Below are 26079 nucleotides of genomic sequence, written 5' to 3'. Positions count from 1 at the left end.
ATAAATAAAAATAAAATCTTTAAAAAAAAACAATGACAGAAATGTAAGTAAGGTGCTGTGCATGCAGAAATGTTTTGTTATGAACGGTTAAGAAAGACTAATGTATTTTTCTTTGACCTGTTTTTGCGTATTTTCTTCCTGAAGCCTCTCCAACTCTGTGTGTTTGTGACAGGGCAGAGTATTTGTAATTGAACTTGACCACTGAACATCCCTTCAGGGCCTGGAGCCATCAGGATTGGAGGAAGTTTGCACTCAACTCTTGATACTTTGCGTTGTCTTCTGCGTTGGGTGGACAAGACTTTCCCCAGAGACTAGGGCAGGAGCCAGAATCACTTGGACTGTTTTTATTAAATCAGTACCAACAAAAGATTCAGTTGCTGCTCTGGTTGTTGCTGATGTAGCAAATAACCCCAAAGCTTTCTGACGGCTCCACAAGCATTGTGTGTGCCCACGGACTCCATAGGAAGTGGCCATGTTTGCAATGACCGGCCTTGTTAGCTGCTTCCTGTCATGACGGTTCAGGGAGGGAGAGGCCAGTTTCCTTTTATTTTTCTATTAGCTCTGTTCAATTTGGTTCAGTTGCTTTTATGGCTGCTGATCCATTTCTCTACAAATGTTGTGTGATTTTTAGAAGATACAGGATTCACTCCATGAGCCAAAAGCTGGATCCCTGACCCTGAGACAGGCCTTCTCTGTCCTGGGCTCCCTGTGAAGAGGCTGCGGGATAGGACCCTTGTCTTCTGAGGTGCCCTGTATCTAACAGCATCTAACAGAGAGCGCCTAGGAACCATGTCCTTGTATCTCAGAAGGATTTTGTACTAGTGAAGGGTCTGTGAGGGGAGAATGTCAGTCTTTCTGAGGTTGGAAGTGGGTTTACAGGCAAGCTCTTGGCCACATAGGCACTCCCAAGGCCATATTTTTCTGGTCTTTCCTCCGAGGTCTTGTCTTTCTCTGAAGGAGAGACTGGGGATGAGCTGTAGCTTGATTGACAGGCCCCACAATTTCTGGCTCATTTATTTCTAGAAGATTCTGCCTGAAAACTGAATAGTTGTTCTTTGCTCCTCTTTCTCCTGGTATTTTGCCAAAAGCAGGGAGAAGAAGTGAAGGCAGCTCCTCTCCCCAACGCTGCTCGTGTCCTTAGCCACAAACTGAGTTACCATCTGCGTTAGCTCACATGGCACCTGTCACGCTCCACCACATCCTAATGAGGGGCTACATTTCTCCAGATTCAAGACCATTGTTCCTCACTTTCCTACAAGCCCTCACTGACGGCCACCTTGGAACCTTCTGGATTGCCAGTCACAGCCCCTGTGAGGGTGTCCACCTCTCACTAATAGCTCGTAGCTTCTCTCGGACACCTGGTGCAAAGCCAGTGCCCTGTGTTTTAGATTTGGGGGTGGCTGGGATCACTGAATTTTCTTCTTCACTGACATGTCTCCAGCCTGGGCAGGGATGGTTCCAACACCATGGTAGTTAGCCGGAGCATCAGCACTTGAACATGTGGTCTGCTGACAACATGGCGGCTGGAAGGTGTTCCTGTCTCATTGATGTGCATGGGTCCTCTTGTAGTACTGTGTACTTTTCCCATGGCTGAGACGGAGATCCCCCTGCCTCTGCGACTCTGCTCAAGTCACACAGCATCAGTCCTGTGGTGCTCTGCTGAAAGTCTCAGGCCTTCCCAGACCCTAGCACGTGGGCCCAGCGTGATGGAAAGGTGGTCTCTGGTTGAAGGAGATGTGGGGTAGGAGACGTTGACCCAGTCAACTTTGAAACCTAAAGTGGTATAAGGGCACCAGGACAAATCTACTGCTGTTGTATCTCTTTTGCCCCAACCTGGCAGCACATTAAGAAAATGATCGGCTCACTGTCAATAGAATGTTGTCCCCTGTGTCCCTCTCCCTGTTTTTCACACCCTCTCCTCTGTTATGCTTTTCCAAGGGGTGGTCTACATCTGTGCATCTGATGCCTCTCTCCTGCTCTCTGTCTCATTACCGCGACCACACAAGATCTACCCCATTCATACTGTTTTGAGGGCACAATGCCGTATTTGTGACCTAAGACACAGCGTCATCCAGCGGACCTGTGGAAGTATTCACCTCACATGACTGAAACTTCCTGTCTGTTGAACAGCAACTCCCCATTGCTCCCCAAGCCCTCAACCCCTGGCAACAATCATTCTACTCTCTGTTTTTATGAGTTTGACTCGTTTAGATACTCATACAAGAGAATCGGGTAGTATTTGACCTTCAGGAACTGGCTAATTTCACTCAGCATGTGGTCCTCCAGTTTCATCCATGTGATAGCCTCTGGTACAATTTCCTCCTTCCTTTAAAGCTGAATAATGGTGCATTGTAGGTATGCAACCCATTTCCTTTATCAAGTCATCCATCAATGGATTTAGGTTGCTTCCACATCTTGGCTATTGTGAATAATGATGCAGTGAACCTGGGAATGCAGGTATCTCTTTGAGGGCTTGATTCCAATTCTTTTAGAAGTGGGACTGCAGGATTATAGGATCATTTATTTTTAATATTTTGAGGACTCTCCATGCCATTTTCTGTAGCAGCTGCACCATTTTACATTCTGACCAACACCTTACAAGTGTTCCAGTTACTCCTCATGTTTTATTGGGTTTCTAGCTGTATTTTGTAGCTAAGCTGGTGTTTCTGTGTGGGAGCAGTGCATGGGACTTCCTCCGGCACCGCCTTACTGGCACCAGGCTCCCCACCTCTAGCTCCTTTGTGAGGGGTTAGAGCTCACCAGCCTGGATGCAGGGAGAGGTCCACATATTTAGAGACTTACTCTAGGCATTCCCTTTCATTATCTGAGATTTGTTTTACTACTACCAATTATGTTTTGCAGATTAATTGGATCACATAAAAATATATTTGTCTGCCAGCCTAAATATTATTATTTGTTCTTGAAACAAAAGCAAGCCAACCATATGTCTAAGTGCTTCAGAAATGGTTGCTTTGTAAATTGGGCCATCTTGAATAACATATGTGTGTATAATCTCCTTTAAGTGAGAAGTAGGAAGTAACACTTTATGGTACCTTCACATATTGGCGTTTTCCAAATAGGAACAATTTATGTTGTCATATTATATTCCTTTTGCCCTGGGAAATATTTCTCCTTAGAAAACACATGATTAGTAGTCTGCTTATTTTATACTAGAAGCCCAATAAATGTGTTTGTGTGAACATGTAAGTGGTAGAAAGTCAATGATTACTATTCAAGTGTCTGCTACAGAAACTCACAAACACACATATATGCAAACAGTAATCTGGTTTAAGAAAATTCTAAGGTATACATTTGATAGCAAGACATCTAATGAAGAATATGCCTTTATAAAATCAAATATATAGAAATTTAATTTTAAAATTATGAATCAAATTTTCTTTCTGGGTATGCTTACCTTGGAAAGACTACAAATTCATCTTAATTAACATTCATTTCTTTAATTTTTAAATTAGTATTAATTTCTTTTAAAATAACATATTGGAGGGGCGCCAGGGTGGCTCAGTCAGTTAAGCGTCTGCCTTTGGCTCAGGTCATGATCTCAGGGTCCTGGGATTCAGCCCTGAGCCCTGCTCCCTGCTCAGCGGGGAGTCTACTTCTCCTTCTCCCTCTGTTCTTTCTCTGCTCGTTCTCTCTCTTTCAAATAAATAAATAAATAAAATCTTCAAAAGAACGTATTGGATTGTAGAGTAAATGGCTGACTTACATGTGCATACTTCTAAACCCTGGCAGCCAAACATCTTCTGAAGTATCAAAAATCTAATTTTAAAGGTATAAAATGACAACTACATGGATAACAAAAGATGTGTGACATACGTAGGCTTTGACGTCCATTTAAGGACAACAACTGTGCAGTTCTATATGTTTATAGAAGCATACATGCACTGAAAGAACTAGATAAAGAAACACGTCCAACAATTAGCAATGCTAACTTTTAGAAAATGAGCTGTGGGACTGTGTGCTGAAGAAACATCTCATGTCATCTCCTCCGTGCTTTGATTTTCTTGATTTATGTCCAGTGACACTGTACACGTACGGTACTTCTGTAATGAAGAAAAGCAAGCACACACTCGTTCAAACCTTGTGCTGATACAGATACACACATGTCTTCACCTCCGGTCACAGGCGAACCATCTGGCTATGGTGTGTGCAGCTTCGGGAGGAAGCACAAACTGATCTGGTGTTCACGTGTGTTCCTGGCCATATCGAGCTTTCTTAGCTCATGACACTAGAACTCATCCATGTCTCCTACATGGAGGGCTGCCCGACTTTTTCAGCAGTCTCTAACTTTGTGTGGTTTCTGTAAGATACTCAGTATATTATAAACATCAACAATTAGGAAAAGACTATTTATCAAGCTCAGAAATGGTGGGAAAGGACTGGAGGTGACTTAAAACACAGCAGTATGGGCTGCAGGATGGTTGCCACCGGGACTGCAGCGGGCTGAGCAGTGACCTGCCAGGAGGGGGTTGATATCCACCTGGGTTTAGCCGCAGGTTTTGGTAGCACGGACACTGTTCTTAGTGCCCTCCTCCTTATGCTGTTTTAAATACTTGATTGCAGCTAGAGGTCCTGCTTATTCAACCCCTGGATGACATTATATTTAAAGGACTGGTGAACATACAGGGTGGCAGAGTAAGTATTCAAAAAGGTTTTGCCAGTCTAGTACAATGAGTTGAATGCAATTTGTATTTAATATTTTATAGAAATAAATAAGGTATAACATTAGATATCTTTAAATATTAAAATGTGATGTTATAACAAAAATGTTCACAGAACATCTTTTAGGATGGTAGGAGACCCTAAAACATCCTATACATATGCACACATCACAAGTATTGGAAAGTATGTGGATTATTTTGCCTGGATAAGAAAAGGTGTGGATCCTAGGACAGCTGTCTCATATAGACTGTAAAATATCAATAAATTTTATTTTGCATGGTTCCATGGAAGTAGAACGATGTTTACTCAATGTGAATAAGCTCATATAAGGGGAAAAAAACTTTTACATATATATATATATATATATATATATATTTAATGTATTCTGAAAATGAGGTATGACCTCTTGGCCAACTTATCAGATATGAAAGCCTTTTAAGATAGAACTTAAACACTGACTTACTCCTTACTTTTACAGTTCCTTTCAATCACTAGAGACTCCAACTTGGTCAGTCAATAATATAAACAGATAGACAAGGAGTGTTATCACATGGTTAGTGGTTTTAAGGCTGGTGGCCAAGCCTGACCCTAAGACAAGTTCAATGTCGAATACTCTGTTGTAAGCATGTGATACCTTTGGACACATATAAAGATGCCCTTTATCTATTTGTAGGAGTTAATGCTCAGATTCTGGAAAAGTAAATATCATTATTTACTTTTCTTTACTAGAAGTTCCCCCTTCTGAGAGCTCATGGTTCCAAACTTTCCAAAATGAAACCACATGCTTCCATATTATTTCCTGAACCCTTAATTTTAGCTTAACTCTAAATGGGGGTAAAAAACAAAAAAAACAAAAAAAAACCAGCCTTTAGGGTCATAATGTAAATGCCACTTCCCTCACATGGCAATGCAACCATCGATCCAATCCCAGATGATTTAAGAAAAATCTTAATTGAGTGCCATTGTGCCTCTGATTGAAACAAAGAATCAAAATTCTAAGCCTTTGGGATAAAACTACAAACAGTGTCAAAACACAACAAAACATTGTCAAAGCAAACCTATGGAGATGGTATTAAGATGTCAAAATTAAATGATGTCATTATAAATTACAGTAGCAGTTTTAAAAAATGAAGCATGAAGGCCCCTATTTATATGGGTGTGCACAGCCACTCACCACGGACTAATTGTTCATGCCAGATGTGTAGGAGGGATGATAAATGTTCCAGAGCTCCGAGAACACACATCCCCAAAATAGTCAGGGCATTGTTACAAGAGAGTTACAGAATTGCTATCAGATTGGATAGTTACTTGAAATCCACTTTTCTCTTCAATATTATGCATCCCTGCCTGTTCTCTCTTATTCAGGTATACATATTATACATGCATGTAACTGAAAATTATACATGTATTTGTCTTTCTATTCTTAGATCCTGGCATACAGCCTACAACATACTAGAAGATCAATAATGGATTGTTTATACAATGAATAATTAAGCAAGTATGATGGAATTATTTTATGACTTTAGAGCTGATGAGAATGTCATAATTTAATTAGTATCAAAAGGAAATGCTTTGTTAATAAATAATGTAGTAAATCCAGTCCAGTTTTCAAACTTACTTTGGTCTTCCTGTGCATTTCAACTGTCTTCTAACTCATCCTCATTAAAAATTGCTTAAAAGTGTTTTCCAGAGAAAAAACACCTATCTCATATTCTTTCAGAAACTGTAAATGAGATGATGTTTATATCAGCCTTATAACAGAATTTCTCGAATTGGTGATGTGTAAACATTAATGATCCTACTAGTTGGATGAATTCTTAATTCTGTTGATAATACATTTGAAGATAATAATTTTCTGGTATTGGAGGTTTCTTTCTTTTTTTTTAATTCATTCATAGCACTCAAAACTAAGTTACAGAATATCTCATGCTCTAACAATACCTGGCCATTGCTTCGGTACTGATCTCTACATAATATATATAGCAATCGTAATTATCTGTAATGCTTATACTTTTCAGCACTGAATACACACACGTAATTGTTATTAACATCTATATGTTATAACATTTATTTTGTATATGTATTATCATCTTGCATTAGTATGGTCATTTGTTAAACTGATGCACCAATATCAATCCATTATGATTACTAAAGTCCATGGTTTCCGTTAGGGTTGTATGTTCCCTGGGTTTAGACAAGTGCATGATGTTACCACCTTCACAGTAGTACAGAGTATAATGCAGAGTAATACAGAGTAATAGAGTAGTACAGACTAGTTTCACTGCCCTAACGTCCCCTGTGCTCACCCATCCATCCCTAGCTGGTGATGTTCAAGGCCAGCGTTGAAATTACACAGTGCAATTTTTGTCAGGATCCTGAGTCAGGTTAGATTCTAGGTGAGGGAGGTAGCCACCATCTACTGACTGATGGAGTGACAAGGAATTTGGGGCCATCTTAGCCCGTCATGATCTATTTTCTTCCCATAAGACCCCTGCCCCTTGGTACCTTCAAGCAGAAGGTCAAGGTATGGGACCTCAGGCCCAGTGGGGTAGGAGTGTAGGCAATGCCCTACAGCAACTTCTCCTGGCTAGGTCCTGGGGTGCAGACACCTGGGAGCGAAGTGACCAGTTGCCTGCCCCTCACACGCCTGGTTCCCGTGGAGGATACAGGAATGGTAACTACCATGGGCAGGGAGGGCAAGAATCCTGCAGATCGCTGCTCCATGGTAGCTCCAGGTTCAGGCGATTTGGAGACCCAGCTGAGCTCCTGCTTCCCGTTCATCTGCTCAGTGAGAAGGGCTCTCCCGTTATAGGAACTCCTGAAGATCCCAGAGGGCAGATTTTCTTCAGCTTTGGACTCTCTTAACTGAGGTCCTTGCTCCATTATTTCAATCATCCTTTTTTTATTCAGAGGAAATGGCGTTTCTCTGCATTGGTTGAACAGTATTCTCAGCCTGTAGAAGGTAGGAGCAATCTTTTGTCCAAGAACTGTAGGTTGACTAGTTAAATTTTGGTAGTTGCAATTTACAGGATGGAAGAACAGAGCTTATTTTTGATAAAATGTAAGTTTCAGCATACATTTAAATAAACATGGAGTAATAAGCATGAAACCATTTTTGAGCAGAGGAATAATACGTTTATATTATTTCCTTCCAAGATATCTCTGCCCCTTTTTTCCTAATGGCTGTGCATTACTTTCATGATATAAAATGTTAAAAGACTAAATGAGTTCAAGTTTAAAGCATTTAGTGATGTATATAAAATTTTATTGTAATGCTGAATATTATCTGATACGATCTCTTACAAAGTTAATACAACAGAACTTGATATCTCACCACTGTTGGTATTTACTCAAAAATATGTGTGAATTTTTTTAAAAATAGGATGTGAATATTCACCTTTTACTATTTACCGGCGTCTGGATTCTGTGAAGTGCGCTCCGGAGACAGAATGTGAGCAGCCTGTGCATCTCACAGGGCTGCTGGTGGTTAAAAAACCTGTATTCACTTTATTTGGAATCATGCCATTTTATCAAGGACAAAGACATAACCATATGTCAGTTTATCAGTCTGAAAAAAATGTAAATGTAAAAAAAATGTAAAAATGTAAATGTAAATGTAAACATGTTTAAGCTGGATAAAGTAGATTATAGATATAGTTTAAGTAAATTTGCACGTGAGTAATTTTCTAAGAATCGAACACAGCATCAATCACAAAGGGACTTTTGCGGATAAGGTATGGAGTTGGTTTATTTATTGTTTCAAAGGGCCACATGGAGAAATTTAGACAGTTATGTACTGCTTTGTAGAAAGATATGAACATTTAAAATACACACTTATAATTACTAGTTGATAAACCTGATCAGAGAGGAACACTGGCAGCCTGGTATTAAAAACACAAAACAAAAAGCTGTGGAAATGAGCATCTGTAGCACTGGTTCTATTTTACTCCATTTGCTTAATGCATTTTTGTTGTTATTAAAACAGCAGATTGTAGATAGATTTAGGCTCAGTGTCATTACATAATATAGCATAGCATATGCTGTGTGAGTGATGGAAACCATAGTCTCATAAACTGATCTTGTGAGACATAACCAATGTTAGAAAAGTAAGAAAAAAGTCAGTCAGATACTTATCAAAAGGGAATTTTAGTTTCTGAAACGCACAGCTGTTACCAAAATTTATTACTTTCCTAACAGATCAATATATTCTAATTTTGAGCAAATAAAAATGCATTTTGTGCATTGCATGAAAATAGATTTACTGAAGCTTTCTTTCTACTTTAGCTTTCTTTGCTTTAAATTCATAGCCTTCATTTTTTTGGAGAAGTTTTAGGTTCACAGAAACCTGAACAGAAAGTACAGACGGTTCCCACCTACCCTTTCCCTACACATACTGCAGCCACCCACTGTCAACACCCCACATCAGAGTGGTATTTTGTTACAACTGATGAACCCACACCATCATCATCAACCCACACCCAGAGTCCATGGCTTACATTAGGGGTCACGCTCGGTGGTGTACCTTCTGTGGGTTTGCACAAACATATAATGACATGTCTTTATCATTGTAGGATCATGCAGGGTATTTTCACTGCCCTAGAAATCCTCTGTGCTCCACCCATCCACTCTCTTCCCAGTGCCTGGAACCCACTGATCTGTTCACTGCCTCCATAATTCCGCCCTTTCCAGAATGTCATATAATTGGAATCATACAGTGTGGAGCTTTTTCAGATTGGCTTCTTTCTCTTAGGAAGATGCATGCAAGGTTCTCTCATGTCTTCTCATGGCTTGGTGGCTCATTTCTTTTAGCATGGAATAATATTCTGTTGTCTAGATGCACCAGAGTTTACGTGTCCATCACCTACTGCTGGACACTTTTTAAAGGACATCTTGGTAGCTTCCAAGTTTTGACAGTTTGAATAAAGCTTCTCTAAACATTGATGGGGAGGGTTTTGTGTGAACCTAAGTTTTCACCTCTTTGGGTAAATAGCACAGATCACATTGCTGGATTGTATGGTAGGAGTATGTTTAATTTTGTAAGAAACATCTAAACTCAGTTCTAAAGTGGCCGCACCATTTTGAGTTCCTATCAGCAGTGAGTGAGAGTTATAGCTGCTCCAGGATCTTATCAGAATTTGGTGTTGTGTTTCTGATTTTTGCCATTCTACTAAATGCATAGTGGTACTCATTGTTTTAATGTGTGTTTCCCTGATGGCATGTGATGTGGTATAGGTTTTCACATGTTTGCTATCTGTATATCTTCTTTGGCTAGGTGTCTGCTAATGTCTTTGGCCCGTTTTTTTATTCCATTTTTTTGTGTTCTTATTGTTGAATTTTAAGAGCAGTTTGTACATTTTGGATGATGGTGCTTTATCGAATGTGTCTTCTGCAAATAATTCCTCACAGTCTGCGGCTTGTCCTCCCACTATCTTGGCACTGTCTTTCTTAGAGGAAAAGGTTTAGTTTTAATGAAGTCCTGCTTATCAATTTCAAATATTCTTTTGTGGATCATGTTTTTGGTGTTGTATTTAAAAAGTCATTGCATACCCATAAAGTCACATAGATTTTCTCCTTAGTTATCTTCTAGAACTTTTAGAGGTTTGCATTATACATTTAAGTATGTTACCCATTTTGAGTTAATTTTTGTGAAGTGTGCAAAGTCTGTGTCTAGATTCAATTTTTCACATGTAGATGTCCAATTGTTCCAGCACCATTTGCTAAAAAGACTGTCTTTGCTCTTTTGTCAAGGATCAATTGACTCTATATGTGAGGGTCTATTTCTAGGCTTTATGTTCTGGTCATTGATCTATTTGTCTACTCTGGCCAATACCATGCTGTCTTATTTAATAGTAAGCTTTATAGTAAGTCTTGAAGTCGAGTATTGTCTCCAGCTTTGTTCTCCTTCAATATTGTGTTGGCTCTTCTGGGTCATTTGACTTTACATATGAACTTTAGGATCCATTTGTCAATAGCCACAACATTACACTCTGGGAATTTATTTGGGATTTAATTGAATCTATTGAATAAGTTGGAAGAAACTGGATCTTTCTGTCCATAAATAAGGAATATTTCTTTAGTTCTTTTATTTTTGATTGAGTTTTTTAGTTTCCTCATATAAATCTTAAACATATTTTGTTAGATTTTCACCTAAATGTTTCATTCTTTTGATGCTAATGGCAATGTTATTGCATTTTTTTTTTAATTTCAAATCCAAAATGTTTAATGCTGGAATACGGAAAAGCAATTGACTTTTGTACATTAACCTTATATTCTGAAACATTGCTGTAATTGCTTATTAACTCTAGGATTATTTAATCAAGTCTTTGGGGTTTTCTACATACATAATCATGTCATCTGCAAGCTAAGATTTCTTTCTTTCTTCTTAATCCGTTTATCTCTTATTTCCCTTTTTTCTTACTGCATTAGCTAGGAGTTCCATTACAATGTTGGAAATTAGTTGTAGGAGGGAGACGTACTTGCCTGGTTCCTGATCTCAGTGGTAAAATATTTGGTTTCTCATCATGGAGTATAGGCTTTTGTAGATGTTCTTTATCAGAGTGAGGAGGTTCCCTACATATTCTTAATTACTAAATGTTTTTATCATGAATGGGTGTTGGATTTTGTTAAATGCTTTTTCTGCATCTATTGATATGATCATGTGATTTTTCTTTTTCAGTCTGCTAATATGATGGATTACATTATGTTTGGATTGTTGGATCAGCTCTCTAGACCTGAGATAAATCTCACATGGTCATAGGTGGGGTTAAATATTATTGGATTTGATGTGCTAATATTTGAAAAGGTTGTTCAAATCTACATTCATGAGAGATATTAATCTATAGTTTTCCTTTTTTGTAATGACCTTGTTTGGTTTTGATATTAGGTAATTCTCGTCTGGTATATCACCTCTGCCTCTATCTTCTGAAACATATAGAGAATTTGTATAATTTCTTCTTGTGTTTGGAAGAATTCACCAGTGAACTCCTCTGAGCCTAGAACTTTCTGTTTTGGAATGATATTAATTATTGATTTAATTTCTTTAATATATAAACCTATTCAGACTATAATTCCTTCTTTTAAAGATTTTAATTTATTTGGGGGAGGTGGGGGGGCAGAGTGGCAGAGGGACAAGCAGACTCCCTGCCGAGCAGCAGAGCCCAACATGGGGCTTGATCCCAGGACCCTGAGATCACCACCTGAGTCAAAGTCAGATGCTTAACTAACTGAGCCACCCAGGCGCTCCTAGGTTGTATTTCTTGTGTGAGTTTGAGAAGATCATGTCTTTCAAGGAATTGATACATTCTGTCGAGGTCATCACATTTGTGAGCATAGAGTTATCAATAATATTCCTTTATAATTCTTTTAATGACTATGGGGTCAGTAGTGTTGTTTTCTCTTTGATTTCTTATATTAGTAATTTGTGTCTTCTCTCTTTTTTTTTCTTAGCTACCTGGCTAGAGGTTTATCAATTTTATTGATCTTTACAAAGAGCTAGCTTTTGGTTTCATTCATTTTCTTAATGGATTTTCAATTTTCAATTTCATTGATTTATTCACTGACTTTTATTATTTCTTTATTTTTTGTTTACTTTGGATTTAATTTTATCTTCCTTATCTAGTTCCTAAGGTGGAAACATGGGTTATTGATTTTAGATTTTTCTTTTTTCCAGTATATGCAGTCAATGCTCTCAGATTCCCTCTAAACACTACTTTTGCATCATCCCACATATTTTGATAGATTAAGTCCTGCATCGGGCTCCCTGCTCGGCGAGGAGTCTGCTCCTCCCTCTGACCCTACCCTCTCTTGTGCTCTCTCTCTCACTCTCTCTCTCAAATAAATGAGATAAAATCTTAAAAAAGTGATAGATTATATATTAATTCTAATTTAGTTGAAATTATTTTAATTATTTCAAGTTTGTCTTGAGAACTCCTCTTTGTCCATGAGTTAGTTAGAAGTGTGTATGTATTCTTCACGTATTTTGGGATTTTCCAATTGCTTTCTGTAGTTGCTTTCCTGTTTAATCCACTGGGGTCTGAAAGCATACATTATATGATTCCTATTATTTTAAGTTTGTTAAGATGTGTTTTCTGGACAAGACTGTGATGTGTCTTAGTAAATGATAAATGTGAGCTTGAGAAGAATGTGTATTCTGCTGTTGTTGGATGAAATAGTCTATAAATGTCAGTTATATCCAGTTGATTGATCATGCTGTTCAGTCCAACAATGTCCTTATTGATCTTCTTACTTCTGAATTGATCTGTCCTTTACTGGTGGAGGGATGCCAAAATTTGCATCTATGATAGTGGATGCATCTATTCTTCTTGATGTTTGATCCATTTTTGCCTTATGTAATTTGATGCTCTGTTGTTAGGTGTATACATGTTAAAAATTATTATGTCTTTTTGGAGAATTGAATTTTTAATAATTATGTAATGACAGTCTTCATCTCAGATAATTTTCCTTCCTTTGATGTCTGCTATGTCTAAAATTAATATAGAGATTCTTGCTTTCTTTAGATCAGTGTTAGCATAGTATATTTTTCTTCATCCACTTACTTTTAATTTATATGTGTCAATATATGTAAAGTAGGTTTCTTACAGACAGCACATAGTTGGGTCATGTAATTTTTAAAGATTTATTTATTTATTTCAGAGAGCAAGGGGGAGGTACAAAGGAGAAGGAGAATGAGAATCTCAAGCAGACTCGCTGCTGATCATGGAGCCCAACACAGGGCTCAGTCTCATGACCCTGAGATCATGACCTGAGTTGAAATCAAAAGTTGAACCCTTAAGTGACTGAGCCATTCAAGTCCTCAGTTGGGTCATATTTTTTGATGCACTCTGACAGTCTCTGTATTTTAATTGGTATATTTATACCATTGATGTATAAAATGATTATGTATATAGTTGGAGTAATATCTACTATATTTGTGATGTTTTTATTTGCTGCCCTTGTTCTTTGTTTCTTTTTATCTATTAATTTTCTGCCATGTGTGATTTTAATTGAGCATTTTAAAATTTATTTTTCTCTCCTTTAAAGCATATCTATCATATTTTTATTTTATCTTTTATTAACAATTTCACCAGCATTTACATATACATTTACAACTCATCCAAGTCCACTTTTTTTTTTCTGAGAGAGAGAGAGAGAGAGAGAAAGGAAGTGGGGGAAGAGCAGAGAGAGAATCTCAAGGAGACTCCATGCTCAGCGTGGAGCCAAATGTGGGGCTTGATCCCAAGACTCTGAGATCATGACCCAAGCTGAAGTCAAGAGTTGGATGCTCAACCAACTGAGCCACCCAGGCGCCCCCAAGTCCCCTTTCATATAATGCTACTTCACTTCATGTGTAGTGCAAATACCTTAAGGAAATTACTCCTAATTCCTCCCTTCCATTCCTATCTTTCATTTAACTTATCCATAGATGTAATCATCAAATACATTGTTGCTATTATTATTATGGACAATGTTATCTGTCAACCAAATAAGAATAAGAAAAGTAAAAGGTTTTGTTTTATCTTCATTTACTGCTCTAATCCTCTTCCTTTACTTATAGGGGTTGTATTTTCTAACCTACATCCTTCTCTTCTCTCTGAATAAATTCTTTTTAACATTTCTTACAAGGCAGGCCTACTAGCTACAAATTCCCTCAATTTTTGTTTTATGAGAAAGTCTTTATTTTTCCTTAACTTTTGAAGGAAAATTTCACTGCATACAAAAATTCTAGGTTGGCATTTTGTCCTGTTTTTCTTTCAACTCTTTACACCTATCATTTTACTGTCTTCTTACTTGCATAGTTTCTGAAGAGAAATTCATTAGAACTGTTATCTTTACTCCTCTATAACTAAGGTGTGTTTCTCCACACATCTTCTTTCAAGATTTGTTTTGTCTTTAAATTTCAGCAGTTTAAATATGATTTGCCTAGGTGTAGTAGGTTTTTGACATTTATCCTGCACGGTATTCTGTGAGTTTGTTGGATCTTTGGTTGATTTCTGGCATTAATCTTGGGGGATTCTTACTCATTATTACTTTAAATATTTTTTATATTTCTTTCTCGCTTTCTTCTCCTTCTAGCTCCCATCCATATAAGTTTCACTTTTATACGTGTCTCACAGTATTTGGGTATTTTGTTACAGTTTCTCCAGTCATTTTTTTTTCTTTGCTTTTCAGTTTTAGAAGATTATATTTCATATCCTCAAGCTTACTAATTCTTTCTTCTCCTGTATGAAGTACTGTAAGCCCATTAAAGGCACTCTTCATTTCTGTTTCAGTGTGTTTTATTTCTAGCAAGTCTTTCCGATTATCTATAAAATTTTCCATCCCTGTGCTTACATTACACATCTTATTTTGCCATAGAATTCTCAGCATGTTAATATAGTTACTTTATATCCTTAGTGTGATAATTCCAACATTCTGGTCATCTCTGAGTCTGGTTCTGATGTTTGCTCTATCTCTTCAAACTATGTTTTTATTTTGTTTTGTTTTGTTTGCCTTTGAGTATGTCTTGCAATATGCTGTTGGAAAGCTGGGCATAATGTATTGGGTAAAAGGATCTATGATGGATAGGCATTTGGTGATGTGGGGAAGTAGGAAGTGTTATAGTCCTATGATTAGGTCTTAGTCTTTTCGTGCCAATGCCCCTGGACTGTGACCTTTATAAATATTTCTCAGTCTCCTCCCTATTAAGTATAACAGGGGGGTTGGCAGTGTGGGTGGAGGTGGGTATTTTCCTTTGCCCAAGTTGTTAGGCTTTGGTAAAGCAAACTCTGGTAAAATGGTTTTTCCTGAGGGCAGATCTTGTTAAGAAAAAGAGTACTCTGGGCATATTTCAAAATGGCTAATTTTTCCTCTCCCTGCCAGAAACACTAGGGGATTTTTCTTATTTCTTCACCTTAAGAAACTGCTGGGGCTCCTGGAGGGAGAAAAACCCACAAAATCATGGGGTCCCAACATGACTGAGTCCCCTGGAATTTTTACTTCTTAAGAGTTGTCCACATGAAGCCTCTGGCAATCATTAAGAACTGTTCAGCTTTTCCTGTGCTAACACTGGTTCCTCTAGAAGTTTCTGCTCTGCTAAGTTGTGAATTTCTGTATTTGCCTGTTCATATCTCCAATTTTGGGGGCAGCTGTTTGCCTTGTGATCTCACTTCTGTTAAAGATCTATGAAGATGTGGTATATATACACAATGGAATATTATGCAGCCATCAAAAGGAATGAGATCTTGCCATTTGCAATGACATGGATGGAACTGGAGGGTGTTATGCTGAGTGAAATAAGTCAATCAGAGAAAGACATGTATCATATGACCTCACTGATATGAAGAACTCTTGATCTCAGGAAACAAACTGAGGGTTGCTGGAGTGGTGGGGGGTGGGAGGGATGGGGTGGCTGGGTGATAGACATTGGGGAGGGTATGTGCTATGGTGAGCGCTGTGAATTGTGCAAGACTGATGAATCACGGATCTGTACCTCTGAAACAAATAATGCAATATATGTTAAGAAAAAAGAAAAAGAAGAAGATAGCAGGAGGGGAAGATTGAAGGGGAGTAAGTCAGAGGGGGAGATGAACCATGAGAGACAATGGACTCTGAAAAACAAACTGAGGGTTCTAGAGGGGAAGAGGGTAGGGGGATGGGTTAGCCTGGTGATGGGTATTAAAGAGGGCACATTCTGCATGGAGCACTGGGTGTTATGCACAAACAATGAATCATGGAACACTACATCAAAAACTAATGATGTAATATATGATGATTAACATAACAATAAAAAATTTAAAAAAAAAGAACTCACACACACAAAAAAGATCTATGAAGAGTTGCTGATTTGCAGTTTACTTAACTTTCTACTTGCTGTGAGGATGGGAGTGATGACTTTCAAGGTCCCTACATGGTGGACTGGAAACTACATGTCTCCTGGTTTTCTCTTTTAAGAATGGAAATCAGACTTCTAAAGTGTTCGAAAATATGACAAACTGTTGTTTGGGCAGCACATGGGATACAAACTGAGCTTTGAACAGGGCATTATAAAGGAACTGAAAAAATAGGACTCCCTATGTAATTTTCCTTGAGATTTTCACTAAGTCATTCTAAATGTCTGTATCTCAGTTTCCTTATCTTCCAAATACATCTGTGCTAGACTTTCATTTTTAAGGAACTATTTCAGATAAAGTAGCAAAAAGAGTGGGCCATAATAATGGTGTGGTAGGGTAATAGTAAGAAGAAATATATGAATAAAAATTTTGAAAGGAAATGCTTAGGATTTTCCCAATAAACCACTGTTTGTAATGACTAGTGGTCTCTCTTGCAAAAGCAAGGGTATAATGACTCTGGTTACAAGTAAAACAATGCTTGACTACCAGAGACTGAAACCATAAGGTCATTTTTTATTTACTTAACAAAAAGTGTGGATGATGGCAGACAAACTTTCTCTCTCTGATGTTTAATGCATTCAAATTTATTATTCACTTACACAAAACCCACTATAGGTCCAGTGGCTCTCCTGAGTAGCTTCCTCCCAAACTTGCACTCAGATCCAGACCATTTCCATATTATGATATTGTCTCAGAAATCTCAACAGATAACTTCAGGGCATGCTGTTACCACGGAAAGAGAGCCAGAGGCTTTCACACTGGATCTAAATGCTTTCATCCTGGTAACAGCACACATCCCTTCTGCTCAAAGATTGGCTCAGAAACGTGACCCTGCCTCATTGCACAGACATTGGGATATATAGGAAATATATCAATATTTGGTGAGTAAAATATTTTTGACATACATGAGCACTATAATGTTAATAAATAATAAGGGAGTAGGAGAAACTACTGTGTTAGACAAATCCATCATGATTTGTTCCTTTGGGCTGGTGATATACACAAAATCAAAGATTAGGAAGGAAGGTTGTGGGACTGTGTATACTGTTTGATTTGCCTTTGACACAACAATATTGGCAGTGATGATGATCATAATGATTATGATAATGATGATGATGATGAGGTGATGATGGTGATGAGGTGATTAATGATGGTGATGGTGGTGATGGTGATGATGGAGTTGGTGATGGTGATGATGGAGTTGATGATGGTGATGATGATGATGATGATGATGATGATGGAGATGATGATGATGATGGTGATGCTGATGATGATGATAATCATAGTGAATGTGTGGGTATGTGCATTATTCAAATTAGATCCATAGTGTAGAACTGAAGACAAAGGTAGAGAACCTAAAGAAGAAGAAATGTGCACCTTAAGTGACCCAGCAGGAGATATAGAAGGATAATTTTGATAATTTTCATTTTGCTTCATGTTATTGTTTGGTAGGTAGGAGGCTGGACCACTGTAGTAGATATGCTGGAAAAATAACTCAGTTTAGGATAAAATCATCTCCTGTGCTATACAATTACCTCAATTAATATTTTCAGTGTGCTGTCCCATACTGTTATATTCAGAAAATACTCCAAGCAAAATCAAGTATTTTATAAAAGAACAATATCATGAGTCTTAATATTTCCTAAGAAAAATTGGGTCTTAATTGGGGAAGAGAGGAAGGAGAAAGAAGAGAAGCTGTGAGCCTAAGCATGTTGTGGAAAAGAATATATGGATTTAGGTGCGTTGGCTTTCTTTGGGTTGTGGCTTTCTTCTTCAAAGGCTAAAGCACCTTTATCATTAACATGCTGCATGTGCTTCATGGTTGACTTTTACATTATTGCTTCAGCTATTACCATGCATGCATTATTTATGTGGTTGGCTATCATGAAAAAAGGCAAGCAATTTACTTGTCAAAACACATTAGAATGCATGACTTAAATCAGAGTTGCATGGGTTGGTAAAAAGCTATAATAAATGCACTTTGGCTAATATGTTAGTGTCATGCAGTTTGAGAAGGCCACTGTATTGACTGAGCAACCAATAACCATTTCTAGGACTCTTTGAATAGAATAGCACTTGTTTACACTATACTTTTAATTGCATAATAGTAAACTCTATTATTACAATTTTTCTTTCCATAGATGAATTTTAACATTAGAATAGCAAGTGAGTACAAAACAAATTCTTAATGATAGAAGTCTGGAATTAATTGTGTTATTTATTTATTCTCCAAACAGTACTTGAAACGCTTAAATAATAGAATCATGTCATATAACCATGTGTTTCCCTGGCTTTTTCTAGGCATTTAAGAATTTCCATTGTTACTTGATGTTTTTGTTATGATGCAGGAGTCTCATTTTCTACCATAGCAAATGGTTAAGCAAATGTTAGCCACCTTGCTAGTTATCCGTTAAGTGCTGGTAAGGCCAATCTCATACTTTCATGAAATCTGTAAGGTAACCACCATGTCCAAGATAGATAAAGAAGCCCCATCAGAGCAATGGTTCAAAGATTATTTTTCTTAAAAATCTGGGTGGAAAGAGATTCTGAAGAGGTCAGAAATATTGGGGGGAGTGTTATCTTGTGCAGAGAGAATAATCATTCAATGTGCAGCATAATCTTCTCCTGTCTATTTTTTACCCAATATTATTCATCATCTCAAGATTCTAATAGGAGTCCAGTGAATTTGACTGCATATCTGTGTGCCATTAAAGAAGACAGAGGTTGAACCCCAGGGGAACAACCTGTCATTTCAAATTAGTATCATAACAGAGACACTTTACCTATACTCACCTATACTCCTATCCCTCCTGTGTGGTGTAAATGTGTAATTCATAGATTCACAGGCTGGAGAATCACCACAATTCCCCAGATTAGGAAAAAGTGAGTAACATGAAATCCAGAAAAGTTAAATCACCCAGCTTCAGGTCTCAAGATATCAGAACCCAGGCAAATTACAGGCACCATCTGTCTAGTGCTCTAATTTTAGAAGAGACAGTGTAACCCTTATAAGGCAAAGGGCAAGGAAGCAACACCATTGGGACATCATGCTGGAGTCTATAGGCATTTTTCTTCCAGGTTGCTGTGGTTACCAACCTGGAGGGCAAAGACTGACCAAAGACCAAAGAACTTCAGGACATGGGATGGAGCAAACAATCGCTCTGAGCCTCTAGACAACAGAAACTGGCATCAATTTGAGAAGCCAGGGTGCCAGACAATCAGACCACCTGAAACCTGTGATGACTGGGATACTCCTGTTGCCATGGATCACCCAAAATAAAAGAGGACATGTTACAGCCATGGCAGAAAGAAGCCAAAGCTATAAAAAGGCAATGAACTTTATTCATTTTTATCTCCTCAGCCTCCTGTATAGGAAAAATAAATAAATAGAAGCTCAGTAATGTCTTAGAGTTAAATATATAGAGAGAATTTAACAAATGGCACTTTTAAGAAGACTCTTAAAGAGTCTTTTTGAGTGTGAAAAGAGAGTGTCCAGGGTGGGGTATGTAAGGAAGAGCAAGAACAAAGATTACAGAATATTCAGGTGGGTTTATGGCCAAACTTGAAAGGAAGAATTAAAGTTGCCCAAAGATGGATCCATGACTATCTCCCAGAAGTGGATACCATAGGTCTTTGCATTTTCTCTTTTTAGAGAGAGACTGAGAACATCTAAATTATATGCTAATTGTGTCTTGTTAAAGAAACATGAAGTGGTTATTGTTGTATGAAGGGATACTGACTAGTGAAAGTTGATGCTGCTGATTGTGTATCTATTGGCTCTCAGTTAAGGATCCGTCATTTTATATATGCCCCTTTTTGTAATGAGGAAGTGGGAATATGCAAGGTTTACTTTCAAGATTACATTGCCCTTGGGTTTCAAAAAGAAAGAAAGAAAGAAAAGAAAGAAAGAAAGAAAGAAAGAAAGAAAGAAAGAAAGAAAGAAAGAAAAAAGAAAGAGAGGAAAGACAAGAAAAGAGAAAAGTGCAGGACCAGATGACTTTATTGGGGAATTCTACCAAACATTTAAAGGAAAATTAATAACAATTCTTCTCAGACTTCCAAAAAACTGAAGAAGAGGGAACACTTTTTTTTTTTTTGAACCACTCAGGCACCTGTGGGTCTTATTTACTTAAACCACACTAGAATCAGATCTGGCCTGTGACATCCTTTGTAAATGAAACTGTGGTGGACACTGATTCCCCCAGAAATGACTAAAATACATGGTTTGGAAGGTCCTTGCCATTTTTTCCTCGCAAGTTTGAAGAGGGAACACTTCTATACTCATTTTATGAGGCCAGTTTACCCTGATACTAAGCTAGACAAGGACACTTCAAGAAAAGAAAACTACCAACTAATATCCCTGATGAACATAGATGTAAAAATCCTCAACAAAACATTATCGAAATGAATTCAATAATACCTTATAAAAATCATACACCATGATCAAGTGGGATTTATTCTAGGGATGTAAGAATGGGTCAACATCTGCAAATCAATCAACATGACAGGCCACATTAACAAAATGAAGGATAAAAATCATATGATTATCTCAATAGATGCAGAACAATTTTACAAAATTCAACATCTTTTTATCATAAAAACTCTGAACAAAGTGGGAATAGAGGGCATCTACCTCATCATAATAAAGCCCACATATGACAAGCTCATAGCTAATATCATACTCAATCGTGAAAGGCTAAAATCTTTTCCTGTAAGATCAGGAATGAGAAAAAGTATGCCTATGCTTGTTACTTGTATTCAAAATAGTACTGGAAGTCCTAGCCAGAGCAATTAGGCTGGATAAATGAATAAAATGCATCCAAATAAGAAAGGAAGAAGTAAAATTTTCTCTATTTGTAGGTGAAATGATATTGTATAGAGAAAACATTAAGGCACTACCAAAAACTGCTAAAACCAATACACAAATCCAGTATACTGCAGGATACAAAATCAATATACAAAAATCAGTTGTGTTTCTATACACCAACAACAAGCTATCAGAAATAGAAATTAAGAAAAAAATCCCATTTACAATAGCATCAAAAACAAAATATTTAGGAATAAATTTACCAAGGAGGTTTAAAAGATCCATACACTGAAAACTATGACATTGATGAAAGAAATTGAGGAAGACACAAATAAATTGAAAGATATACCATGCTTATGGATTGGAAGAATTAATATTGTTAAAATGCCCATATTATCCCAAACAATCTAAGAGTCAATGCAATCCCTATTAAAAATTCAAAGGCATTTTTCACAGAAATAGGACAGTCAATCCTAAAACCTGTATGGAACCACAAAAGACCCCAAATAGCCAAAACATTTTGAGAAGGAAGAACAAACTTAGAGGCATCACATTTCTTGATTTCAAACTCTATACAAAACTAAAGTAATCAAGAAAGTTTGATATTGGCATTAAAACAGACACAGAGATCAATGGAACTAGAGAGATAGAGTCCAGAAATAAACCCACACATATGTGGTCAACTAATTTATGACAAAGGAGCCAAGAATGTGCAATGAGAAAAGGATGGTCTTCAATAAATCGTGCTGGGACCACATGCAAAAGAATGAAACTGGACCATTTTCCTACCCAGTACACAAAAATTAACTCAAACTGGATTAAAGACTTGAACGTAAGACCTGAAACTGTAAAACTCCTAGAAGAAAGCATGAGGAGTAAGCTCCTTGACACTACATTTGGCAATAATTTTTAAAATTTGACACCAAATGCAGAGGCACCAAAACCAAATATAAACAAGTAGAACTACATCAGTATAAAAAGCTTCTGCACAGCAAAGGAAACATCAATAGCAGTGATGAAAAGGCAACCCATGAAATGGGAGAAAATACTTGCAACCCACATACCCCATAAGGGGTTAATAGACTCCCGAGAAACAAACTGAGGGTTTTAGAAGGGAGGGAGGTGGGGGGATGGGTTAGCCAGTGATGGGTATTAAGGAGGGTGCATACTGCATGGAGCACTGGGTGGTTAAATGCAAACAATGAATCATGGAACACTTCATCAAAAACTAATGATGTACTGTATGGTGACTAACATAACCTAATAAAATAAAATTAAAAAAACAAACCCTCTCAAAACCCCAAAATATTCAAGGAGCTCTTACAATTTAATAACAAAACAAAAACAAATCCAAATAATTCAGTTTAAAAGTTTGCAAAGGACCTGAATATACATTTTTCTAAAGAAGACACAAATGGCCAACTGGCATATAAAAATATTCTCTAATCAGGATAATGGAAATCAAACCACAATGAGATATCACCTCACACCTGTAAAGATGTCTGTTATCAGAATAAGAAATAACAAATGCAGGTGAGGATGTAGACAAAAGGGAACCTCGTGCACTGCTGGTGGGAATGTAAGTTGGCATAAACACTCTGGAGAACAGTGTGGGGGGTTCTCAACAAATTAAAAATAGAACCACCATATGATTCAGCAATCCCACTTTTGGGTATATATCCAGAAAGAACAATGATTATCTTGAAGAGCTACCTGCACTTCCAAGTTCATTGCAGCATTATTCACAATAGCCAAGGTTTGGAAACAGCCGAAGTATGCACTGATGGAGGGCAGACACAGAGAGTGTGGTGTTTGGATACAAAGCAATATTATTCAGTCATTAAAAGGAAGAAAATTCTGCCATTTGTGACAACACGGATGGACTTGAGGACATTATGCTGAGTGAGTTAAGTCATACAAATAAAGACAAAGACTGCATGGTAATACATATGTGGAATCTAAAAAGAAAAGTCAAATTATAGAAATAGTAGAAAAGTGGTTGCCCGGGGGCTTGGGGTTGGGGAGGTTGGTCAAACGGTGCAAACTTTCAGCTGTGAGATGAGTAAGGACTGAGGATCCAGTGTAAACCATGGTGACTGTAGTTGAAAACACTGTGCTGTGGAATTGAAATTTGCTAAGAAAGTAACACTTAAATGTTCTCACCAAAGGGGAAGGTAAACAGGTGAGGTCATGGATGTGTTCATTAACTCAGTGGGGGACCCTTTCACAATGTGTACACACATCAAACCGCCATGGTGAACACTTTAAATACCTTACATTTTTGTCAGTTATACCTCAGTGAAGCTGAAAAAAAGCACATACAACATTAATAATGCCTATTATACTCTAGAATGTAGGAAATTACAGCAACAACCCACATTGCTGGCCTCTTGGTTCTATGAAGGGAGATTACTGCTGTCTTTACACCATGTTCCTTTTAGGAAGTTTTGAAAATTGAGCTTCTTAAATTACACAAGTTTTGTAGGTTGTAAGATATTTGAAAAATACAAAAAGAAGAAAAAGGAATTTATAAGAAATATACATGTAAGTATATAGAAAGAATATGTACATTCTGTAGATATTATATATATAAAAAGAATGTATATATAAAGATATATAAAAGAAATATATAATATACAATATTGCCGGTGTAAGAGCAGGTAGATTCCCTATAAAATACTTGTTGATGCCTAGATTGTGGGACACTGACTTGATATCTAGGGAAAAAAAATATTAGCTTCCAGAATAAGAAAATTCAATGGAGTAGAACACCCTTCATCGCTTTCATTTTTAGTATTTTGTATTAAACAGTATCTTTGGTGTGTGCTCTGAGTTGTGATACCTATCATTACTGGCAAGGGACGTAGGTGATTGCAGATTCACTAATGCATAAATATTCCTGTAAGAAGTATTATTTCACCTAAGTTCTAATTTGGGTAAACCTTAAGGCATTTGTTTTGAGTGTACAGATATGTTACTCTAAATAATAAAAAAAAGAAGATACGCCAATGGTGAGTTTTAACTCGCACATTTAAGAGTTTTGACTTTATCTGCTATGCAACAATGTTGGGAAGTCAAAATAAAATAAAACACTGTAAGCATTTTAAGAGTTCACTACTGCATAAAGAAAGGGAAATTAGAGCTTGAAATTAGCATGTGACATAACGCTTGATTTGTTTTACTTAAATTCACCTGTGATATTAACCCCTTTCTTCAAAAAAATCATACATGACTGGTTTTGCAAATGGGTGGTATCTATATATTTATATGTTCTGCATTTAAATCTTTTGTTATTTAGGGAAACACATGTTACATATTTGGGTGCATTTTCAGGATGCTCCGAATGAAAGTCTTAGAGCTGTTGCTGCTGATGGAAGAGGAGGGAGGCGCACCCAGCGTCCACGCTACAGAAGTTCCTTGAAGTTCCATCGGCTTACTTAATCTCCGTCTGGCCCCATCAGCATTCTTTCCAGTGCTGCCTGTTTCACTCTTATTAAATTTATACCACTAACATTTTATGGCACTTTAGAGTGGGAATGGATTGCCTTGGAGCCTAAATGGAGCACCAAAGTGCTTATTCAACTGGAATTCCAGAATGGCTGACCCCTCGCAAACTCCAGGGAGGCCGGTGGGGTGGGGTGGGGTGGGGGGAGCGGGGGGGTTAACGAGGAAACATTACCCGAGTCACAGTGTGCACCTTCCTTCTCTTCACACGTGGAGGGGCTGACAAGTAATAAAGACACATAAAGCTCTCTGTCCTCCGGAATGGTTGAGATGGAATGGGGAAAGGAAGGGGTGTTGCCCCCACAGACCTGAAATTAAATTATTTACAAGGAGGTGTTGCTGGGAATTAGAACACAGGCAGTTTTGACTCCGAAGCTGCCCTGGGAGCGGAGACCCAAGAGCATCGGGCTTGGGGAAACGGACTGCTTGACGGAGGGTGTGCAGTGGGCCAGAGAACTCAGTGCTAGAGGTCGGGTGCAGGGAGGGCAGGTGAGTCAGTCCCTCATGAAGGTAAGTGATGTGTGCTCTGAATAGGGGCTTGGTGTTAGATACAGAAAAGACTGCTAAGTAAGCAGGTGATGTGGTCCCCTCAAAGGCAAGACAACTACAGGGTTCCTGGAATAAGTCAGAACGCTGTAAGACTCTGCAGTCGGGAGCAGCACGTGCTGAGGCAGCCAGGGTTAGTGCAGCCACGGGCGTGGTTTCATGGAGCCCCTCGGGGTCTTGCTCACCTTCAGGGGGCAGAGGAAGGGGGAGACTGGCATGGGCCCAGCTGAGGTCAGGCTGGACTGAGCAAAGGTCAGACAAGGGAAGGCAGGCGGGTCAACGGCGGCTGGGTAGGGACTGATTTGCACTCATTGGGCCAAGAAAATGAGCCCATGTGATAGAAGGCCGCTGGGTGAGGGGCAGGACCTCAGGAACAGTGTGTGGACCTGCATGGGCCTGAGCTCACCTGGGCACACCTGCACTCTCACCTGCGCTCACCTGGACTCTCACCTGCGCTCACCCGGACTCTCACCTGCACTAGTCTGGACTCTGACCTGCGCTCACCTGTGCTCACCTGGACTCTCACCTGCTCTCGCCTGCACTCTCACGTGTGCTCACCCGGACTCTCACCTGCGCTCACCTGTGCTCTCACCTGCGCTCACCTGGACTCTCACCTGCTCTCGCCTGCACTCTCACCTGTGCTCACCTGGACTCTCACCTGCACTAGTCTGGACT

This window comes from Callorhinus ursinus, unplaced genomic scaffold (genome assembly GCF_003265705.2).
Source record: "Callorhinus ursinus isolate GAN/ISIS: 27379988/994484 unplaced genomic scaffold, GSC_fseal_2.0 scaffold36, whole genome shotgun sequence".
Classification (NCBI taxonomy): domain Eukaryota; kingdom Metazoa; phylum Chordata; class Mammalia; order Carnivora; family Otariidae; genus Callorhinus; species Callorhinus ursinus.
Note: the sequence above shows the minus strand (reverse complement) of the source record.